We start from the raw sequence: 10640 nt of genomic DNA, 5'->3' as shown, positions 1-10640 counted from the left end.
TTAATTGAATACTTGGCAAGAGAAAAAAAACTAAGGGAGTGAAGCTTAGGTAGATAGAAATCTTTGAAGAGAAAACTCCAAACAAGAGGAAACCCCAAGGTAACTCCAAGCAAAAGGAAAAACTCTAAGGGAGTGAATCTTAGGTAGTGAGAAGTCTTGGAGAAGTGAACTCCAAGCAAGAGAAAACATCCTAGGAGTGTGAACCTTAGGTAGAGAGAAGTCTTAAAGAAGTGAACTTCAAGAAAGTGTGACCAAAATAAGGTACAATGTTGCTAACACTGTTTTACTATACTATTATTATTATTGTACTAATTCAGTATCGCAAGTATTATATTTGAGAGGTGTCCTAAGACAATCGCCTTAGATAATGCACAATTTATTGGATAAATAAAGTCACTGTTTAAGTGTACATTCTTTATGCATTGATTTGAACTTAAACTCAATTAATGAGGCCCACGTACAATGCATAACATGAGAAAAATTATGATTGGATCACAAATTCTCTACATGTGTAATTATATACATATTGAAATATTTCCTAATCGATGAATTGATGAGTTTGGACATCGTTGATCTATAATACAAGCATAGGTTATATTCTTTAGTTTTACCAAGTAGCGAATCCTCAATGGATGGAAAGATTGGGATGTTGAGAGTTTATATATGAATGCTGGTTAAAGATAACTAGTTCATGGGAAGTGACTTGCCATGATATTTTATGTGGTTCTATACATGTTAATGAAGATCCCATTACAACTCCTGTCCTTACCTGACCAAGAGAAGACCACATTAACTTATCAGAACCTCTAGGTACCTTTCAGCACGACAAGGTATCTCTGTAATCATAGAAAATTTCATTGAGGTACTTGTAATTGATTTTATTGGTTGTGATCCATTTTTTGATTCATGCTTTGTAGAGGCTGATGTTGTTCCATCTTTTTTCTACCCTCATGTATGTGGAAGATGTGTACATTCTCTCTCTATAGGCTCCAAGAGTAATTGCTCCAACTGAACCACCTCTAGCCTCCAAGAAGAACTTACTAAGGGCAAATGGTGGGAGGAGAGCTATTGACCTCAACTCATAGCATTCCACCTCAAGAGTGAATTTACACCTGAATCTTCTCCAACCACTTGGAGTCTATTCTTTTCTATTCTTTTTACTTCATACTTTTCTTTCCCTTCATACTGATGGAGTCCCAATTATGGATCATTCTCAACCTACTCTAGATGTTGTTGATGACCCATTATGCATCAATGGAGACCCAATTACAAGGGCTAAGGCTAGGAAGATGAAGGAAGCACTTAATGTGCTAATTGAAGATGTGAACGCTAAAGTTACAATTAAAAAAAGTTTGATCAAAAGTAAGTCATGCTGCTTAATCAACCAAATTCAAGCCTTAAACGGGCTTAAGTAGCACTTAAGTCTCATGTTTTATATAGTGAGGATATGTAGGCTCAATTTCTAACTTTATTTGGTTAGGTAAGTAGTAGTCTACATAGGTTTTTACTAAATGACTTTACTTTTTGCCTTTTAGGGTTTTTAGGTCATCCTATAGCTATAAATAAAGGAAGTCATTGAATGCCACAAGGGGATGCCTTGATAAGTTCGAGTCGATTTAGACTTTCCTTCTTTCTTTCTTCAATTCATTATGGGTTCTTGAGATTTTTCTCTCATGGGTTTACATCATTCAATACTTGCATTTTCAAATATAACAGATGCTCTGATACCATCTGTTATATTTGAGGGGTGTCCTAAGGCAATTATCTTATGATTATGTTATTTATTGGATAATTAGGAATTTACTATTTGAGCGCATATTTTCTATGTATTTGATTGAATCTTAAATTCATTTACAGAATATCCGCAATACAATTCGTAGCATGAGAGAATTTGTGATTGGATCACAACTAGTAAGCATTTCTACATATGCAATTATGAATGTATTGAAATTATCCATAGTCGAGGAATTGATGAGCACAGACATCATCAATTCTATCGAGACTAGCACGTTTTAAACTCCTTGGTTTACTAAGCAACGAATCTCACTGGCCAGAGACATTGGATGTTGAAATTGAGCGTGAATGCTAGTTAAAGGTAACTAGTTCATTATAACCTGTCACGACCCGGGAGACGACCGTCCGAAAAATTTCGGCAGCATCTCACCCTGTATCTATGACAATTCCCTGGATACATACACATATATAAGGCCCACACGGCCAATCCATAACAGGCTATGGATTTATACAAGTAAAATAAAGGTAAATGTGACCCACACGGCCACTCAACACATCCTACTATATATGAAATGCATCCATAAAGTATTAACGAATAAAACTCGTCAATTCTTCGTAAAAGAAACAATATGCAGCGGAAACACGATATACTAAAATCTCGAACAGAGAATAAACTCCGTAACACATATACGAAGAGAGCAATGCAATAAAGTCCAAAGTAGCAATACGATGTATAAACTCGAACGGTAAACAAATAACATCACTACACAGACACATATGAAATCAAACATCCACGAATACAAAACAACCATAATCTGCTGTGAGATAGCATGACTGGCAGAATCTCCTCGGCATCAGCTGTAGTCTCCTACCTGATATCTGGGAAGACAGAAAAATCCCAGAGTCCAAAGGGTGAGTACAAGTATACTCAGTGGATAATCAGAAGGAAGTACATGCTCAATAAGGTAAAATATAATAGAGCAGATATGAAAGAAGCATAACAGTAAGTAACAGGAGGACAATGCAAGGTATCGTAACTCCTACAGGTATCATACAAGCAATGTCATATCTCAGATACACACAGCAATCCATATGCATGATCATATATGCAATGTGTCAACCAGGTATCAATATAAGTACACAATCACTTCATAATGTAATGCACACACATACGGTCCAATGCATGTATATAAATCTCATCATGCAAACATGTGCATGTAATGCATCAGTCTACACTGGCTCCAGCGCCTCATGTCTAATGAGTCGGAGGTGTAAGACAATAGCGGGTCTATGAATCCAGCACTACAATAAAGTAGCCTGGTAGCACCCTCAGTAGGTAACCCCGTCAAGAGCTACGTACAATACCTATGGCCAGTGCTGTCCTCACTGCTCGTCCAGAGTAAACACTCTCGGCTGCAGCGTGAAAGCCATACAACCGGGCTACGGCTGCAGCGTGAAAGCCATACAGCTCCTATAGCCAGACCGAGTACCACCGTCAAGGTGTCGAGATCAAGTCACTGACTCAGCTGCAGCGTGAAAGCCATACAGCTCATCACCGTACCTGGTGAAATATGGTAATAACCACCTATATCACTACAAGCCAACTACCGGCACGATACACCCTATTGGGATTTACAATCGAGCTCATGCGTCATGATGACATGATCAAGTCCGAATAATCATCCTCTACCATGTTAATTAACACCGTGTTAATTAACATGTGTAGGTACTAATGAAAAGTCCTACTGATCACAGGTATCAACATGATGATAACATAACTAAAATAGAAACAGTAACCATAAACATGGATAACAATGATCTCAAGTATCAGAGGTATAAACAGAACTGATAATAAGGTCAACGAAATAAGATCAAGCATGTGATAACCATGAATATCATAAGCATCTAATCTACCAACAAGTATAGAAGCATGACAAGTGTACTAATCAATAGATATGAAAGGAAGCATGCACTAGAAATAAGAAAGGAACTGTATTGACTAGATACAGTAGACTATCCACCTGATAACCGTAGCTCAAATAAGAACCTCCAGAAAATATACTCCCGTATAATATCGAAGTCCCAAAATCAATCAAGGACCTGCAACACAGTATCACATCCTAAATATCAGAATATATCAATAAACCCTAAGTTATATTTTAAGGGTTAGTTTAACTCAATCTCGTTAACCTAACTCGGGTTAAATTAATCTAACCTTTAGGTTGATATTAACATGGTTTAACTAATCAATCAATTAATTGTATTAATCGAATCGATCAATACAACTAAAATCATGTTTAATCAAACCTAAGCTAATCAATCAACCTTAGGTTAGACTAATCCAATCTTTAGGTTGATACTAATAGGGATTAACTAATTAATTGATTAATATCCTTAATCAATTAATCTAGTTAATTTCCTATTTAATCAACCCTAAGCTAACCCACATTAGGCTACTAGATATAACATAACCAAAAACTAATTAAATCATGCTTGATTCCCATCATATAAATTCTGATCAATTCTTGGTATCAACCAGATCAAACAATACTTAATGGGTTCAACACCTCAACATCTCAAATCCTTTTACCCTAAATAAATGCTAAACAACCAACAGATCAACCTTCATTAATCGAATCATCCAAAACCTCTAATCACATGGACCGAATCCATTCTACACATCCAACCTAATCCCACAACACAGATCCCTTAAATCCAGTTTAATTCATTGAAAATCCAATCAAGGAAATCAAGATTCAAGATCTTACCTCCAATCTATGCCCTAAATCAGCTTCGGATCCTTCTTCTCCCTTACTGCCGACACCAAAGGCTGTGGGAAGGAAACCGATCCAAACTCATCATCCAATCCATAACCAATCGGAGACATCCAGATTGGAATCAATAAAACTTACCTCTAGATCTGAAACTCTAGATCTTTGCTTCGGTTCTTCTCCGATTCCTCTTCTTCTTCCCAGCTTCGACCGAATCCAGATCAACCTCACGAAATCCGAAACAACCTAGATCAGACCTCAAGAATCAAGCAGGAAACCGTAGGGAATTCAAGGAAAATCTGTAATAAATCCCTTTGAAAGCACTCCCTTACCGATCACCGCCGATCCAAATCGCCTTCCTCGCTTCACGCTAATCAACGATTGTGGCCCAAACGGACCACCTCTAGCCTCAGATCGAGCTCAAGCTGGAATCCCCTTGACCCCCGGTGGCTCCTCTCGTCGCCGGCTCTTCCCCAACCTCAGATCGAGCTCAACCAGCGACGACGGCGACGAGGCGAACAGAGGAGGAACAGAGGATGGAATCGCGATGAGGAGCAGCGAGATCGTGGAAATGGGATGGCTACTGTTCTCTTATTGGTTTCTTATCGGGCGGATAAATTTTAACGGGTTCGAATCCAACCCATTAACCAATTAACCCATTTAACCATATCTTCCTAATTGGGCTTATTTAATTTACAGCCCAACTAACCCTTTAATTAAGCCCAATCAATCAAATTAAGCTCAATTAACTCTAATTAACCTTTTTAATACTCTAATATTTCGGTATTTTACAGGTTAGGTGTGACATAGTCAGCTTAGTGGAGACTGACACAGATAGACCATGTTCTGAATCAAGCGACTATAAGGCGGTGAAAAAAATGAAGCACATCTCATTGTAGCTACTGAAGTGTTTAGATATTATTTTAAAATTAATCATTGATTTTAATTAATTGGGAATCATGATGTACTACTAGATTTCAAATCGGAGGTCGTTTGGATATTGAACCAACCGATTCAGTTTTGAAATAAATTGAACCAACTTGATTTGGTTCACGATGGAAGAGATTTTAGCAGATTGGAAGCGATGATGGATTTTATCTTATGAAAATGAAATGAACAAAACTAGTTTGGGTCAAATCGGAGATCGTTTGGTTATTGAACCAAGCGATTTAGTTTTGAACCAAATTGAACTCGGTGCATTATATAGTAAACCCTAAAAACCAAACCCGATTCAATTTTTTGGTTTTTTAGTTTATTTCCTAATTGCTCAGTTCTCTTCGTCACCACACTCTAGCTTCTCAAATAGGGGAAGATGGCATTTTTCCCCCGTGGCTTGCTCTTCTTCTTCCCCGTGAGCACGGTGACTGGTCCCAAGCAAGGTGGCCTTTTCGAACACCATCTTCTCCTGATCGCCAATGTTTGCTTCCCGAACACGCAAGCACTACCGGCTACCGGGAGGAGAATCGCAAGTGTTGCTGGCCTCAACGCCGACGACGTGGGAGTTGAGGAGAAGACGATCGAGTTGAGGAGAGGTCGTTGAACAAATAAAGATGATTGACAATGATTTGATAGCTCTTCACAAGAGTTTCTCCAGCAACGGTTGTCCTCGATTCCATTGGTAGGTATCATGATGAGTTTCTTTGTCATATAGTGCAAATGCATGCAAGTCATTCACTTTTAGGTAGACCATGGAAATTTGATAGGAAGGTCATGCATAATGGGTTCAGAAATAAGTATTCTTTTATGATGCATGGTAAACTTGTAACTCTTATACCAATAACTCCTAAGCAAGTATATGAAGATCAATTGAGGATCAAAAATGAGAGTGAAAAAAACAAAAGAAAAAATGAAAAAGAAAAAGTGAGAAAAAAATGGAAAAGAAAAGGAGCATGAGAAAATAAAAAGTGTGGATGAGAGGAGTGAAAAAAAGAATGAAAAAGAAAAAAAAAACTTCAAGATGAAGAGAGTAAAAAATTGAGCTTTTATGCAAAAGAAAGAGAGGTTAAGAGAGTTTTTTATTCTCAACAGCCGATGATTTTACTTTTGTACAAGGAGGCTTATTTCAACACTAACAATCTTAACTCTTCTTTTCCTAGTTTTGTTAAATCTCTTTTGTAGGAGTTTGATGATGTATTTCCTGATGAGGTTCTTGATGGATTGCCATCACTTGGGGGGAATAGAGCACCAAATTGATTTCATCCCGGGAGCAACAATTTCTAATAGACCGGCCTATAGGAGTAATCCGGCCGAGACAAAGGAGCTTCAAAAGCAAGTTCAAGAGTTGATGAGGAAAGGGTATGTCTGAGAAAGTTTGAGCCCTTGTGCTGTTCCTGTTTTGCTTGTGTCTAAGAAGGATGGAACTTGGAGAATGTGCGTTGATTGTAGGGCTATCAACAAGATTACGGTAAAGTATTGTCACCCTATTCTTAGATTAGATGATATGCTAGATAAACAACATGGTTCTTGCATTTTCTCTAAAATTGATTTTGAAGTCTGGCTATTATCAAATTCGAATGCATGAGGGAGATGAATGGAAAACTGCTTTTAAGACTAGGTATGGTTTATACGAATGGTTAGTCATGTCATTTGGGCTAACTAATGCACCTAGTACTTTCATGAGATTAATGAACCATATTTTGCGTGCTTTTATTGGGGACTTTGTTGTAGTATATTTTGATGACATCTTGATTTATAGCAAAAATTTAGATGAACATCTAAATCATTTACAAAAAGTTCTACATGTTTTGCGAAATGAAAAGTTGTATGCTAACATTCAAAAATGTTCTTTTTGCACTAGTCAAATTGAGTTTCTTGGTTATATTGTTAGTGCCAAGGGAATTGCAGTGGATGAGGAGAAGGTTAAGGCTATTCGTGAATGACCAATACTAAAAATAATTAATGAAGTACGTAGCTTTCATGGATTGGCTAGTTTCTATAGGAGGTTTGTTAAAATTTTTAGTACTTTAGCTGCACCCTTGACTGAAGTTGTTAGAAAGAATGTTGGTTTTCATTGGGATGGTGCACAAAATTTAGCTTTCAATTTATTTAAGGAGAAGCTAACTTCTGCACCATTACTTGCATTACCTAACTTTGCTTAAACTTTTGAAATTGAGTGTGATGCATTAGGAATAGGTATTGGAGCTGTGCTAATACAAGAAGGTCGACCCCTTGCTTATTTTAATGAGAAACTCAGTGGAGCAACTTTGAACTATCCAACCTACGACAAGGAGATGTTTCCATTGGTGAGGGCTTTAGAGACTTGGCAGCATTACTTGTGGCCCAAAGAGTTTGCTATTCACACTGATCATGAATCATTGAAGCATTTGAAGTGCCAAAGTAAGTTGAATAGATGTCATGCAAAAAGGGTAGAGTTCATTGAGTCATTTCCTTATGTAATCAAGTATAAATGAGGTATGAAAAACATTGTTACAGATGCTTTATCTCGAGGTATACCTTGATCTCTACTTTGAACACTAAATTGTTAGGTTTTGAATACATTAAAGATCGATATTCTAATGATCCTGACTTTGAAAATGTATTTGAAGCTTGTGAAGATGTTGCATTTGGGAAGTTTTATAGGCATGAGGGGTTTCTTTTAAGGGTCAATAGATTGTGTGTGCCTACTTGTTCTTTGAGAGAATTATTAATTCAAGATGCTCATGGTGAGGGACTAATGGGACATTTTAGTATAAGAAAAACTCTAGATGTTTTGGTTGAACATTTCTTTGCCCTCACATGAAACAAGATGTAGTCAAGTTTTGTGAGAAGTGTATCACATGTGGGCAAGCAAAATCTAGATCTTTGCCTCATGGATTAAATATACTTTTACCAATTCCTAGTGAACCTTGGGTGGATATTTCCATGGACTTTGTTATAGGCTTACCTACCTCAAAACGAGGTATGGATTCTATTTTTGTTGTTGTAGACAGATTTTATAAAATGGCTGGGTTATCGGAGAGCCTCTCGATGTGTCAACAGTAGTACTTGCAGAACAGAGTTGTGCTTGAAAGTGATGGATTAATGAGAATTATTGTATAAAACCTTGAAACTCGAGATTCTTTTTTATAGCTTTTATCCGATCGATCGAACACCAAGTTCAATCGACGAAACCAATCAGAACTCAAGGTATTCGGATTGAATGAACAACTTATTGGTTGATTGAACCCCATTTCTTTCCTTGCTAGTTCAATTTGATTAGATCCAATCCCACACAATTTGATTGATCAGTCAGTCAAAACTTCTTGTATTGTCTAAACTAATCTTATCTGATCCTCTATTCCCATATTATCGATTGATCGATCCTTTATTTCCTTTTTTTTTGTGAATTGCTTTGTGCTTCTTTAATTCTTTGCAATCTTAATTTAGATTAGATTAGTCTATGCTTCATTCATTTATAGCTTAAAAATCAAACACTAGTTCTGAATAACTTGATCCTAGGATTAGAATTCACTGGCTACATTCCTTAAGAGATGATCTAGGCCATTTTCTCTATACTGCATTAGTGTAGGGAGGGGTTTCGGTAATATTGTTCAATCCGATTTCACAAAAAAATTATTTATCAAATTGGGGTTGTTGTCGGGGAATATTAGTGGTTTTTGATGACTTTAAGATTGTTTTCTTTTCCTTTTATATATTAGTGGTTTTTGATGACTCTGTAGCGTAGCTATTGAGGGGCAACAGGCTTAACGACGTTAGAGTTTCAACAACAATAATTGCTTACCGAAATAATAGCGAAGGTGGAGGAAAAAGAACTCACAGCATGAACAACACCTTGCTATTCGATTATTGTCCGACATGGCAACTCCACTCCAGGGCGCAGTGGTCGGCCGGAGGAGGAGTGGGAGGGCGGAGGAGGCGCAGTTCGGTGGTTATAATGATGCCATAACAATACTTAGTCTCATGTTTATGTAGTAGAGATATGTAGGCTCAATTTAGGCTCAATTTTTAGCTTTATTTGGGTTGTAATGATGCCATAAACTTAAAATGGCTAAGTAGTTTACATAGGCCTTTACTAAATGGACTTTCTTTTGGCCTTTTAGGGTTTTTATGTAAAATATCAAACATTAGGGAGTAATTTGTAAATAAATTAATCCTAAATATAGTTAATCCTTAAGCTAATTAAATGAATTCACAATTTGGGTCAACCATCTAAGCCATGTAACTGGCCCAAATAATAACCCAATTTATAAGGCCCAATTAACCATTAATGGCTATAGGGTTCAAGTGGTTAATTTGCTTTAAGTGGATCCGGATGCGATAAGAACCCGATAAAAGCCCAACCGCGACTCCTCCTTCCCGAACCGCGACCTTTTCCCCTGCTTCGCACGCGAGCGCCTCTGTTCCTTCTCTTCTTTGCTCCCAATCCAGCCGACCACGCTTGGATCTCAGCTGCTCCAATGGTGCCAGCGACAAGGGAGGCCACCGGAGGCGGGAGTCTTCCATCTTAGGCTTGATTCGTGCCAGAGGAGGCGCAATTCGGTGGTTATAGGTGAAGGTGAAGAAGCGACGATCGGGTGTGATTCCAATCGGTAAGAGCTGAGATTTAGGTTGGATTCCTTCGGTTTCTTGAATCTATAGGGTTCTTGGGCTTAGATCTATAGTTTTCCTTGGATTTTCAGATTTCCCGTTGGTTCTTGGTTTGGCTGTTGAAGAAGAGGGATCGGCCGGCGGCTTGCTCAGGTCAAGCTAGGGTTCCGAATTGAGGGAAATACTAGAGCCTGATTAAGTGATCTTTGAGGTAATTTCTTGTCCTAGAATCCGCTACCTGTTCTATGAAGTTTCGGTAAGATGGGTTGATTACTGTTGGATTAATGCAGCCGATTAGGTTGCTGCTTCTATTGTAAGATCTTTATTCAATTTATAATGGCGCTGTTGCCAAATCATTGGATGAGCAGCGGTAGGGTCTTGATCTGAGGAACCAGAGGCATTCAATCTGATTGGTGGTGAGTTTCCCATCTTGAATTTAATTAAGCTCTATTTTCATTAATGGATTGAAGGTAGATTAGGAGTTTGTTGTTTCCTGTTCAATTTGATTTCAGGGATTGGTTCTGTTGGATCAGTCCTTTGTTGATTCGGGTTTCTATTCATGGCTATAATAATCAGAAAATTTGTAAAGCTTGAGTAAGGTTGGTTGAT

The 10640-nt window shown here is 37.8% G+C and overlaps 1 long non-coding RNA gene across 1 annotated transcript; it reads right to left on the bottom strand.

Annotated features, from left to right (window-relative positions):
* Positions 1-2400: 2400 nt before the first annotated feature.
* Positions 2401-5049, bottom strand: LOC141814083 (uncharacterized). Its single transcript, XR_012600433.1, has 5 exons — positions 4838-5049; positions 4647-4751; positions 4503-4564; positions 3756-3834; positions 2401-2613 (listed from the first exon to the last, which is right to left on the bottom strand). It is a non-coding gene; the product is annotated as an uncharacterized LOC141814083 (long non-coding RNA).
* Positions 5050-10640: the final 5591 nt, after the last annotated feature.

This window comes from Curcuma longa, chromosome 20 (assembly GCF_044706935.1).
Source record: "Curcuma longa cultivar G26 ecotype Majalengka, Jawa Barat chromosome 20, ITB_CL_G26_1.1, whole genome shotgun sequence".
NCBI classification, from domain to species: domain Eukaryota; kingdom Viridiplantae; phylum Streptophyta; class Magnoliopsida; order Zingiberales; family Zingiberaceae; genus Curcuma; species Curcuma longa.
Note: the sequence above shows the minus strand (reverse complement) of the source record. Positions and strands in the feature narration are given on the sequence as shown.